At 40.9% G+C, this 13,957-nt stretch overlaps 1 protein-coding gene across 6 annotated transcripts in view; it reads left to right on the top strand.

Moving 5' to 3' along the window:
• LOC131106519 (glutamate receptor-interacting protein 2-like) overlaps positions 1-13,957 on the top strand; it is a 161,933-nt gene that overhangs the window by 84,168 nt on the left and 63,808 nt on the right. The window lies entirely within an intron of this gene.

Below are 13,957 nucleotides of genomic sequence, written 5' to 3'. Positions count from 1 at the left end.
GGACAAGTGGTTAGTGCGCAGACCTCACAACTAGGAGACCAGGGTTCAATTCCACCCTCGGCCATCTCTGTGTGGAGTTTGCATGTTCTCCCCGTGCATGCGTGGGTTTTCTCCGGGTACTCCGGTTTCCTCCCACATTCCAAAAACATGCTAGGTTAATTGGCCACTCCAAATTGTCCATAGGTATGAATGTGAGTGTGAATGGTTGTTTGTCTATATGTGCCTTGTGATTGGCTGGCCACCAGTCCAGGGTGTACCCCAACTGGGATAGGCTCCAGCACCCCCGCGACCGTCATGAGGATAAGCGGTAAAAAATGAATGAATGAACTTGTGAGGAGACTGAAAAATGTCATCGAGTGAAGTCACAAAATTCAAAGCGTGACTGTACTTTCGTCAGTACACTTCAATATGTACAGTGTACCCGGTTACTTTCCTAGACCTCCACCAATGGTGGAAAATTGTGAATAATGTAAATAATGGATGCACCCATGAAATAATGCCTGTTTTTGGTACTCCTGGCATCTGGTGCTTCTCAACTGGTCTGGTCTTTATTATTAGATATTAATGTTGTTGTTTTTTTGCATTTTTAAACACAACTGCAGATGTCTCCAAGTGGAACTGGGGCACATTATTAAAACAACTAAGGAAGAAAATGGTGAATGTATTTGGTAAAATGAAATAAACTATTTTAAATTGTCCCTTGGCTATCTTTCATCCAAAGTCAACAAGAAATGACAAAAGCCACAATGCAGATTTTTTTGCAAATAATAACCCACCAAGAATGTGTCCCAGATCCACCTTTGGCTCACGACCCATCAGTTAAGAACCACTACACCGTATGATATGCCTTTAAATGATGTTTCATACAGTAAAAAACAACTTCAGGCTTACAGTTGACAACAGTCGTTCCCAAACGTTTCACCACCGTGTACCCCTTTAGACATCTGACTGGAAGTCGTGTACCCCCTACTCCTTAGCAGCACTTCTATTTGTTTTTTGTGTTTGCAACAACAACGTGTGCTAGCTTGTTTAACTAGGAGCACGAGTGATGTCAGCCGTGTGGCAGTATTTTTTATGTTTTAAAAGCCCAAACATATGTCGCAGCTGAGTGTAAAACTTGTCATGCACCAGTTTCCCATCATGAATCGATCAATGGTTTTGGGGGTAAAGGGACCTGCAAATGGGTGGAAGAACTCAGTATTGAATAATAATGTAGAAGGAGTTAAACAGATACTGTGTAGCTAGCACAAAAGAATGTGCTGTTAATGGTGTTAAAGTGCAATCAGTGGGTATGTAAACAAAAGACTAATTGATTTAGATGGTTTCTTGTGTGGAAGTTCTGTCTTCCTTTTGTCCAAGACTTCCTGTGTAAGTGTGACTGGATCAAAAGGCGTCACCGCTCATTCGAGTTGTGGCCCCAAGTCCATAATCCACTGAGCTAGAACACCTGGCCTCCAAAGCCAACGTGCGCCGTACCGGATTCACTTTTCCTCCCCGTGGTTGTTCACTTGCAGCTGACCTTTCCTTGTCAGCACTCCGCAGGGTTCAGCTTCTAATTCATTGTGCACACTGGCAGCAAGCACAGTCTGCTACACTTGCTGGAGCCTTTTCCGTCAGCATCTCCAGCATTCATCCAGTGGCGTGAATGAATGAGTACAGGAAGTGCAAAGCAGCCTTTTGGGAGTCAATGTAAGAGTTCTTCTAGGCACCCTTGGAACTCGAGTGTGTTTCATACTATTGCAGTACAAATAAAGTAAGTCCTGTACAATTAGAGTGCAGGCCTAACAGCTATGAGAACCGAGTTCAATTCCACCCTCGTCTCTGTGTGGAGTTTGCATGTTCTCTTGCTTCCTCCTGTTGGAGAAGAAATTCTCTTCAACCGAATTAAGGCCTCCAAGACCACTTGTTTAACCCTCCTCTTGTGTTAGGGTCGCATAAAAAGAATCACATAACATTTGTTTATTGCATCAAGGCTTTTTGACTTTGTCAGGAAACTCTATTTCAACAAAATAAAACCAAAAAAATATTTTTTACTACATTTTAAAATGGTCTGGTTGAAATTATGACTACTGTATTGTTCGGGCCAGTTTCGACCCGGTTATAATAATATGACTATAAAGCAATATTTTGAGCCAAAACTGAAATCATAAGTGTACAATTAGCCAACACAATGACAACCAGCTCCTCTTCTCATCATGTAAGCTTCAGGGGATTCTCATTTTGACCGCTTTTCCAATATACCAGCAGAAAAACAATGTCCAGACATGTGAGGTGAATTCACTCATTTGATTGGCTGATTTCACATTTACAATTTGGATCATGGAAAGAATGGCAAGAAGTACAGTGAACCAAGATCTGGACCTGTTCTGCTTTTTCATTTCACTTTATACTAAAGTTCTGTTGCTGAAAACAATAACTTTTTCTACCTTTTCTTGACATTATTTCCTGACAAATTTTGCTTTGTTCAATACTGAAATATTCCGGGCCACCTTATGTTGTATATTTGTTTCCAGCTCATATTTTCATCTATTGTGATCCCCAGAAATGTATTTTCCTTCACCCTTTCAATGTCTACAACATCTAATTGTATTTGCTGGTGCGTGTCCTTTCTGCTGTTACCAAACAGCATGATTTTAGTTTTACTTAAGTTCAAGGACAATCTATTATCATCAAACCATCTTTTTAGTGTGACCATTTCTTCTCTGACCTTTCTAATGATTTCGTTTGTATTCCCTCCAGAACAAAAAGCAGTGGTATCATCCGCAAATAATACCAGCTTTAAGTCTTTCATGACTTTGGAGATATCATTGATGTACAAGTTGAACAGTTTTGGTCCCAGTATTGACCCCTGGGGAACTCTGCATGTAATAAATGAACTTGCGGATGTGTATTCTCCTAGCTGTACGTATTGCTTCTTGTCAGCTAAGTAGTTTTTGACCCAGTTCAGAACTAATCCTCTTATTCTGTACCTTTATAATTTAGTTATTAGGATGTCGTGATTGATTGTAAAATAAATATTCAAGACCATTTTTTGTGTTGTTTATGTTGTGGCATCATTGTTTAGATGTTTTGGCTAAATATATACGTATGGCTAAATTTGTGTCAAAGTTTTCACAAAAAGTATTTTTTCTCCCTGATATTTTGCTGAAACTTACCTATGTTTGACTGCTGATTACTAAAGAACAGAAAAAGGTAGAAACAAAATGCCTGGGATTGAATGAGTACAATAAAGATGCTTGTTATGAAGGGTTATGGATTCCATAAGGGGCCAGGTTATGGTGTGTTTTACATACAGATGATAATGTCAACATGGTCCTTGTTGTTAGGGGTGTCCTGGGACAACCTTTTTTATACAATACCAATATTGTAGCGGATAAGCACAATATTGTACGTCAGTTTTGTTAACCCATTGTTATTGTTCTGCTACAACCAATGACTTTTTGCCATCTTGTGGGTGTATCTCCCATTTTGCAAATGTTTACAAACGGCGTTTGATTTTTGAGGGAACCGTGGTCTTGGGAAAGCCTTGTCATTTGTTGTGATGCTGCTTCAAACGCACTGTGAGGTCGGTTGTATTCAATTACCCCTTATGCATGACAAGTTGTGTATCTTTTTCATCACTCTTACATCTTGCTAAACAACCTGTAGTGATCACGTGACTGGAATAGCCTGCTTGTATCAGAATGTTGATATCAGAACTTTTCTGTGCTAATATTGCACCGGGGTGGCACGGCGGTCGAGTGGTTAGCGCACAGACCTCACAGTTAGGAGACCAGGGTTCAATTCCACCCTCGGCCATCTCTGTGTGGAGTTTGCATGTTCTCCCCGTGCATGTGTGGGTTTTCTCCGGGTACTCCGGTTTCCTCCCACATTCCAAAAACATGCTAGGTTAATTGGGGACTCCAAATTGTCCATAGGTATGAATGTGAGTGTGAATGGTTGTTTGTCTATATGTGCCCTGTGATTGGCTGGCCACCAGTCCAGGGTGTACCCCGCCTCTCGCCCGAAGACAGCTGGGATAGGCTTCAGCACGCCCGCGACCCTCGTGAGGATAAGCAATAGAATATTAATGAATGAATGAGTTCTCCTCCTATTTTGTGTGGAAGTGGTAACTTTTTGGCTTCTTATTTTGTCTTTCCCCACCCTCGGCCATCTCTGTGTGGAGTTTGCATGTTCTCCCCGTGCATGCGTGGGTTTTCTCAGGGTACTCCGGTTTCCTCCCACATTCCAAAAACATGCTAGGTTAATTGGTGACTCCAAATTGTCCATAGGTATGAATGTGAGTGTGAATGGTTGTTTGTCTATATGTGCCCTGTGATTGGCTGGCCACCAGTCCAGGGTGTACCCCGCCTCTCGCCCGAAGACAGCTGGGATAGGCTTCAGCACGCCCGCGACCCTCGTGAGGATAAGCAATAGAATATTAATGAATGAATGAGTTCTCCTCCTATTTTGTGTGGAAGTGGTAACGTTTTGGCTTCTTATTTTGTCTTTCCCCACCCTCGGCCATCTCTGTGTGGAGTTTGCATGTTCTCCCCGTGCATGCGTGGGTTTTCTCAGGGTACTCCGGTTTCCTCCCACATTCCAAAAACATGCTAGGTTAATTGGTGACTCCAAATTGTCCATAGGTATGAATGTGAGTGTGAATGGTTGTTTGTCTATATGTATGTGCCCTGTGATTGGCTGGCCACCAGTCCAGGGTGTACCCCGCCTCTCGCCCGAAGACAGCTGGGATAGGCTTCAGCACGCCCGCGACCCTCGTGAGGATAAGCAATAGAATATTAATGAATGAATGAGTTCTCCTCCTATTTTGTGTGGAAGTGGTAACTTTTTGGCTTCTTATTTTGTCTTTCCCCACCCTCGGACATCTCTGTGTGGAGTTTCCATGTTCTCCCCGTGCATGCGTGGGTTTTTCTCCGGGTACTCCGATTTCCTCCCACATTCCAAAAACATGCTAGATTAATTGGCCACTCCAAATTATCCATAGGTATGAATGTGAGTGTGAATGGTTGTTTGTCTATATGTGCCCTGTGATTGGCTGGCCACCAGTCCAGGGTGTACCCCGCCTCTCACCCAAACACAGCTGGGATAGGCTCCAGCACCCCCGCGACCCTCGTGAGGAAAAGCGCTAGAAAATGAATGACTGAAAGAAATATTGGACCGATACCTGTATCTGATATCGATATCAGATCGGGGCACCCTGGCTTTTGGAGCTATTTTGGTTTTGTTGATATGTTAATGTTGACAACGACTTTTTATTTTTTATTGTATTGATCCCAGTCGACAATAATCATTTCGCTCTTAAATTAGTCACTTCTGGTCTTTGGAAAGTTCCCAAGTGGACCATCCGCGCTATTCCGGTGGCCGATGCATCACAATGGTGATTGGATTAGTGAAGGCTGTGTTCTTCCAGCAATAACCACACATCATCGCTTTCCTGGATATCTCAAGAAAAAAAACTGCATCTCAGCTTTGTCATGTCGGTGAAAAAGGCCGTTATTAGGATCAACTTCATTCATTGTCCTTTTTTGCCATTTTGCGTTTTTTAATTTCCCCAAATATGTCAACTTTCTTCTTAAATATTCTTCTTAAATTTTCTTTTATGATTTTTTCCAATGCTATTTCCCCTCAAACTAATTTCTAATTTTTTTCTGTTTTTTTCCAATTATTTCCAATTATTTTTATTCTTGTCAATTGTATTCTCCTCATGATTACTTTGTTATAATGTCTCAATTCTTTAATGTTTCAACATTATGCTGCTAAAATGGCATTTTTTCCCTCATAACATTATGACATTATTCTTGTAAAATTACAACTTTTCCTCATTAGATTATTTGAACTTTTTTCTCTTAAAGCTTTGACTTTTTTCTTATAATATATTTCATTGATTCCCATAATATTGAGTTTTTACCCACCAAATTTTCCAGAAATGCATAAATATTTTGTTTTGTTCCTTATAATATTACAACTTACAAAAAAATATTACAACTTAAAAAAACTTTTTTACATTTTTTTAAAAACTTTTTTTAAACTTTTTTTTAATTTTTTTCACTAATAGTTCAACCCTATGCTACTAAAATTACATTATACTTCCTTTTTTAATACTTTCTTCTTAGTTTTTCTTGTTAAATTATATTTTTAGAACATGCTGCGGGTCAATAAAAAGCAACCATGTGCCACAAAAGCCCCACGGCCAGCACTTTGGACACCCCGGTGTAAAAGGTTAGTTTTAGTCTGCCGGAAACTTTCAACAAACTGTCATTTGAAGCTGTCACTCGTCTCCTTCGGTGCTCGCTAATCCAAAGTGCTGTCCTGCTTTTAGCTAAAGCTCTCCGTCTCCTGCAGAGCTACTTAGCGGAGACGGGGAGGCGGTGGACTCGCTGGAGTGACGTGCTCCTGCGGCAGCGTGAACACAAAGGTTCATGGAGAGGAAAAAGATGCCACCAATGACAAATATGTCTTGGAGGTCTCCGGCCTTGTCTTCTAAAAAAAAAAATCTAAATGCAGACGATGCTGATAAAAATGAAAAATGCAGACGAGGAGAAGCGATACGTCTGTAATGAGCTCCCAGGTGGTTTGAAAGTCCTAGGGTAATCAGAGTGTCACTCAGTTTAACGAACAGTCCATCAGCGTTGCTGACAGTGATGCTCTTTCTGGAAGCTTCCTAAACGTCCAATTATCTTCTTTTTTTTGGGAGCTAGAAGAGCAGGAGCCACATGAGAACTTTTAGGACAGCACAGCCTAGCAGTAGCATATGTGGCAAAATATCTCATACAACACACACAAACACACTAATAGCGGAGCAGAGTGAGAGTAAGAGAGGAAGACTCACAATGGATGTTTAATAGATGATGAGATGTTTTAAATGGACTCTTGGCTGCTGTAATTCACAGTTAGTGTGGCCATCATTGTGTGTACGCAAGACAAACTGCTAGGGTGGTGGTGTCACTTCCTCTCCTCCAGTGATGTGATGCAGCCTCACCACGGTGACAGCGCCCTCTGGCGACCTGTCTGAGAAGGTGTCCTGTGTTCAACACAAGCACAATAATGGTGATGGTAATGGTAATGGTTTAATTTCATTTGAACATGCATCAGATTACAATTGAGTGCATCCCATAATCAGTTCACAGTTACACATGTCCAAAAGGAGTAGGAAGAAGCAAAGCTTATTAAATCCTACGCCTCCATCTGGTACTTTTACAATCAGTAACTGTTACATTTGTTCACTCCCTGCTTTCCCAATATAGTTTTATTTAATTTAATTTAATTTAATTTTATTTTATTTTATTTTATTTTATTTTATTTTATTTTATTTTATTTTATTTTATTTTATTTTATTTTATTTTATTTTATTTTATTTTATTTTATTTTATTTTATTTTATTTTATTTTATTTTATTTTATTTTATTTTATTTTATTTTATTTTATGTCGCGTACCAAAGTACGAGGTGATATGAGCATCCAATGCCATAATGGGTACCATAGTAAGTGTCAATATAGTGATATATATAGCACATCATGACTGGTTCAAGACTCTTCATCCTTGTATTTAGCAAACATCAACTGCTTGTATTGTTTCTTGAATTGGCTCATCGTTGTGCATTGTTTGATTTCCTTACTCAATCCATTCCATAGTTTGATTCCACATACTGAAATGCTATGGCTAGCATAACGTAGTCCTAGCATAGAAGTGTTTCAAATGTACTTCTTCCCTGAGATCATATTTCTCCTCTCTTGTAGAGAAGTATTGGATGACATTTTTAGCTAATTGGTTATTTTTAGCCTTATGCATTATTTTAGCTGTTTGAAGATGAACTATATCAGCAAGTTGAAGTATTTGTGATTTTAGAAATAAGGAGTTAGTATGTTCTCTGTATATTCATCATTAAATGATGAATAGATCTACAGGGTTATTTGAAAGTGACTCCATGTTTAAACATGTAGTTTATTTGTTACAAGAAATGAACATGAGGAGTGTATTGCATGGGGTTTTATTCAAAATTCCATATGGGCGCCAGCATTTGTCACCAATAACCGGGTCAATGAAAAGTGAGCATTGTCATCTTTGTAAAGATGCTCATTTTTTTATGGCTTGAATCCATTCAGTTTGCTTTGCAAGACCCTACCAGGGACATGTAGCCCCCGACAACAAAAGATAACACACACTCACTCACTCAAAGCCCTTCATAGGTTATAAACGAGATAATGCATTTTTGTCGGATACGAGTATGAAACGCGTACATATGTGTATTTGTGTTTAAAGAAAAAGCTCATTATGTATTCACTTTTCACGCTCTGTGATTGGCCAGTCACACACAGCGACCGCTTCTCCCGAGACAGTGGCTTCACACGGTGCGATTAGGAAGTTGAAAACGGCTCACAGTTTGTCACAATGCCTCCACTTCATTAGGTTTCTCCAGCTCGTCTCTAGTTTGGTTTATGTCTAAAGTTACTTGGTAAACCAGTTGTGTAACATGCACCATTCATAGTTCTGTAGCACTGCATTTTTTTAGACAGAGGGCACGATCGTACATCAGTCACTGCTTGTTTCAGGTGGTTTGGCTGGTGATATAAAGTCAGTTGGGGCGGCACGGTGTACTAGTGGTTAGCGCGCAGACCTCACAGCTAGGAGACCAGGGTTCAATTCCACTCTTGGCCATCTCTGTGTGGAGTTTGCATCTTCTCCCCGTGCATGCGTGGGTTTTCTCCGGGTACTCCGGTTTCCAAAAACATGCTAGGTTAATTGGCCACTCCAAATTGTCCATAGGTATGAATGTGAGTGGGAATGGTTGTTTGTCTTTATGTGCCCTGTGATTGGCCAGCCACCAGTCTCGCCCGAAGACAGCTGGGATAGGCTCCAGCAACCCCCGCGACCCTCGTGAGGAAAAGCGGTAGAAAATTAATGAACGAAAAAGTCAGTTGGAAAACTGCTTGTAATACTGAGAAAAATACAGTCAACAAGGCTGACATAACATTATTGTTATGTTTATTGTCATATTTGCATGAATCACCAACTTCAAACAGCTCATATATATATATATATGTATATGAAATAATTATAATATATATAAATAATGGGACAATGACCTGTGTAGAGTCGGGCCCCGGTTGGCATCATACTTTCAGCTGCTCTCAGATTGAGTTCCATTATGCGTGACGTCTTTGATCTGTCATCAGATGTGTTGGGACAATGAATACAAAAATGTACATGCTGGTTCAGACGGTTATATGAAACAGTTGTTTCTGTCATTGTTTTTCCACTGAAATATGTGCGACACTCTGAAAAATGTGCCTGTGAGGTTTTGTTGACGTGTCTGCGCTGTGCACCTGTCTGACAATTTACCACTGCGCAGACTGCGCTTCGCCTGCGCCAAGAATAGACTGTGTCAGAGCCAGCGAGCTTTCTTCGCACTTTCGTCGCGCTGTTTTGCCACAAAATTGTCACTGCGCCAAGCTGAAAATGTGGACTCCTCCCCTGGTGAGCCACCACGCCCATCTCGGTGGAGTCCAGTCAACCAAATTACCAAATTGGCTGCGCACATTGGTGCACTGGACCAAATTACCACTGTGTGGGCTGCGCCACAAATTTAGAGTGTATGTGTATGTGTACAGGTGTGTATAGGGGTGTTATTTTTCAGCCTACAGGGCTTTAATATTATTAAAAACTATATTTAGAAGATGGTTTTCTGAGCTCAAACTACCAAAATATTTACCAGAAATATATCTATAAATAACCACCCTTGGCCATCTCTGTGTGGAGTTTGCATGTTCTCCCCGTGCATGCGTGGGTTTTCTCCGGGTACTCCGGTTTCCTCCCACATTCCAAAAACATGCTAGGTTAATTGGCCACTCCAAATTGAGTCCACTGGGCCGGCGCCAGTTGGTGCCAGTTCGCGCCAGTTCGCGCCAGTTCGCGCCAGTTCGCGCCAGTTCGCGCCAGTTCGCGCCAATGCAATTGGCCTTGGCGCCTCGTGTCTCCAATAAGGTGCCTAGTGTATACACGGTTGATTGGCTCCGTAACTGCAGAAAAAATCGAGTTTGGCGGCAAGAAAATGTCAAAATGTTTAAAATCTCGGGCCTTACAGCTCGGAGACCCAGGTTCAATTCCACGCTCGGCCATCTCTGTGTGGAGTTTGCATGTTCTCCCCGTGCATGTGTGGGTTTTCTCCGGGTACTCCGGTTTCCTCCCACATTCCAAAAACATGCTAGGTTAATTAGCGACTCCAAATTGTCCATAGGTATGAATGTGAGTGTGAATGGTTGTTTGTCTATATGTGCTCTGTGATTGGCTGGCGACCAGTCCAGGGTGTACCCCACCTCTCGCCCGAAGACAGCGAGGGATAGGGGGATAGGCTCCAGCACCCCCGCGACCCTTGTGAGGAAAAGCTAAAAAAAATCCTACCTTTCTATGTTGGGTCTGGAACCAATCAACTGTGTATACCCCATTAATTAGCCACGGGCTAATAAAAAACAAGTTGTGACCTGACTATATCTTACAGACCGCATTATGGCCACCCCTGGCCTGTTCAGACAGGAAGTGAGGAAGGAAGCTTTAAATGTGGTTTTAATCACATGATCAAAGTATCCAGCGTCTCTGTAGTGTGTGTGTGTGTGTGTTTGAGATGAATGTTTGATCACGTCAAGGGAGATTTGTGACACATTTGGAGCGCAGACGGCTGACATGATGCTCATTAGGGGAAGAAGGTGAGAGATGGATGAGGAACGAGACAGACGGATGATCTTCTTCATGAATTATTACAAAAACGACAAATGAAGGAAGTAGGATGAAGATCTGCCAGCGAGAGAGAGAGGTGTGACGGTGGAGCAGACCAAGTACGAGATCATACGAGCAATGAATGAAGCTTGAGTGTCCAGCAATAATCCAACATGTCTGTACAGTAATGAAAGCCTCGGCTGCAGAATAATGATGCTAATTCTGCAATTATGGATGTGCAGCTTTGAGAATTGTGTGGGAGTCATCAACTCTGAAGCTCCTTTTAAAGATAGATGATGTATTTGGGGGTCACATGATGCAGCGTGAGCCACCGCCACCGCCACTGCCGCCGCCGCTACAGTCTTTTGTGTCAGCAGGCGAGTATCGTCTAGGCCTCGTCACCACTCGACTGACTTCAAACGATCCAATTTGTCTACGTGGACGCTTTAGTTGTTGTTTGCGAGGCGAGGAGCGTCTGATGTGCTCGGCAAAGCAGCTTTGGAGTGCGGGAACACGACATCATTCAGGCAACAAATCTCTTCACAATGCGCTTTGTCCATAAGGAAACAGCTTCATGTCACAAATAATCTTTTTAGTCAACTTTGCATTCTTACCCCTTTTCTACTGGAGCCAACTTTGGTCCTGGTGCTGGATTCAGCAGCCGGGTGGAACCTGAAGTGGTGAGCCGTGTCATTACATCACAGGGGTTTGCCTCCAATCAGCAAATAACATTACTAACAATAGCATGTTCCATTCTTAGAGTTGCAATGCGATGTAATAAGAATAGCAGGTATTTGCTGATTTTTTTTTCTGTGAGCCCGCCTACTTCATTATGGTAATGGTAATGGTAATGGTAATGGTAATGGTAATGGTAATGGTAATGGTAATGGTAATGGTAATGGTAATGGTAATGGTTTAATTTCATTTGAACATGCATCAGATTACAATTGAGTGCATCCCATAATCAGTTCACAGTTCCACATGTCCAAAAGGAGTAGGAAGAAGCAAAGCTTATTAAATCCTACCCCTGCATCTGGTACTTTTACAATCAGTAACTGTTACATTTGTTCACTTCCTGCTTTCCATAATACAGTTTACATTTTTTTTAAATAATGTACAAGGTGATATGAGCATCCAATGACATAATGGGTACCATAGTAAGTGTCAATATAGTGATATATATAGCACATCATGACTGGTTCAAGACTCTTCATCCTTGTATTTAGCAAACATCAACTGCTTGTATTGTTTCTTGAATTGGCTCATCGTTGTGCATTGTTTGATTTCCTTACTCAATCCATTCCATAGTTTGATTCCACATACTGAAATGCTATGGCTAGCATAACGTAGTCCTAGCATAGAAGTGTTTCAAATGTACTTCTTCCCTGAGATCATATTTCTCCTCTCTTGTAGAAAAGTATTGGATGACATTTTTAGCTAATTGGTTATTTTTAGCCTTATGCATTATTTTAGCTGTTTGAAGATGAACTATATCAGCAAGTTGAAGTATTTGTGATTTTAGAAATAAGGAGTTAGTATGTTCTCTGTAGGCAGCATTATGAATTATCCTTACTGACCTTTTTTGCAATACATTTAGCGAGTGAAGATTGCTTTTATAGTTATTAGCCCATATTTCCACACAATAAGTAAGATATGGTAGAACCAGAGAGCAATAAAGAGTGTGGAGTGATTTCGGATTGAGAACAAATTTTGCTTTGTTCAATGCTGAAATATTTCTGGCCATTAAGCAAAGTTTGTCCAAAAAAAGTTAGAGTGGAAAAAGTGTATTTGTGGCTCTTCTCGGTATACCTGACGCAATCAAAACTTTCTAGCTCTGAATCAATTCCAGTCTGATGTGAACCCATTCGATCTTTGAATCCATTCTGGTTCCTTTAAGAAGGAAGCACCATGAGCGTAGTGGAACGAGGCCAGCCCCGCCACTTGCTGTTAGGGAAGACTTCAGAGCACAAGAACCCTGCTGATTTTGAAAGATACGTGTCACAGCTGGGGATGATGACGTCCATATTTGATATTTTTATTATTATTTATTAGATGCAATGTGACAAAAAATATAAAATATAAACAATACAACATGTGTATATATACGTATATATATATATATATATATATATATATATATATATATATATATATATATATATATTATTTTCTTCTACCGCTTATCCTCACGAAGGTCATGGGGGTGCTGGAGCCTATCCCAGCTGTCTTGGGGTGAGAGGCGGGGTACACCCTGGACTGGTCTATATATGTATATATATATATTGTTATTTCTGGATCATGTTCAACCTTTTTGTTTTGCCTGAAAATAATGAGCCTTCATGCATGCTTCATTAACTACAGTGTGTGTGTGTGTGTGTGTGTGTGCGTGAGGGTCTATTTTAGTCAAGTTTGGAATGTTTTGGTGAGATGTGTTTGTTTTTGCCTCCATGGGATCTTTATTGGATCTGGCAGAACCTTCCTGGCATGCATGGAAATATGTGTGTATGTGTGTGTGTGTGTGTGTGTGAAAGGGCCATGCAAAACATGAGAAATAACAAAAAGCAAAAGCTAATAAGCTACAAAAGACCATTAGGTGAAGAGACAGAAAGAGAACAAGCAAAGAACGATGCAGCAACATTTGCATACGCAGAATGACAAAGGCTGTATCTCATTTAGCCTTTAGCAATATCTTGGGCGTCCCTTAACCCCCAAAACCATAATTTGATTGACAGTCCAACTTGGTCGTTTTTTTCTTGAAATGACTTGAATTGACTGATAATCATAATGCAATTCTTGTCTTTAGTGTTTTTATTGCTGTTTTTTATGTCCTTCATGTAAAGTGTGTAAAACTCAACTAACATCTCAGTCCAGGAACGGAACTGTACAGCAAAATGTTGTGGAGTGTCAGTAACCAGATGTGATCAAAATGATAGCAGAAGAACAACCAAACAAACGAAATTGTGAAAAGGTGATCCAAATGTTGCGATAACAGTCCGTGAAGTGGATGAGTGGTTAGCACGCAGGCCTCACAGTTTGGAGTTCAATTCCACCCTCGGCCATCTCTGTGTGCCGTTTGCATGTTCTCCCTGTGCATGTGTGGGTTTACTCCGGTTTCTTCCCACATTCCAAAAACATGCTAATTAATTGGCGACTCCAAATTGTCCATAGGTATGAATGTGAGTGTGAATGGTTGTTTGTCTATATGTGCCCTGTGATTGGCTGGCCACCAGTGCCACGTTGCGGCGT

Source organism: Doryrhamphus excisus, linkage group LG18 (assembly GCF_037039965.1).
Source record: "Doryrhamphus excisus strain RoL-2023G ecotype Guam linkage group LG18, RoL_Dexc_Guam_v1.1, whole genome shotgun sequence".
Taxonomy (NCBI): domain Eukaryota; kingdom Metazoa; phylum Chordata; class Actinopteri; order Syngnathiformes; family Syngnathidae; genus Doryrhamphus; species Doryrhamphus excisus.
The sequence above is the reverse complement of the archived record's forward strand: the minus strand, read 5'-3'. Positions and strand labels throughout refer to the sequence as shown.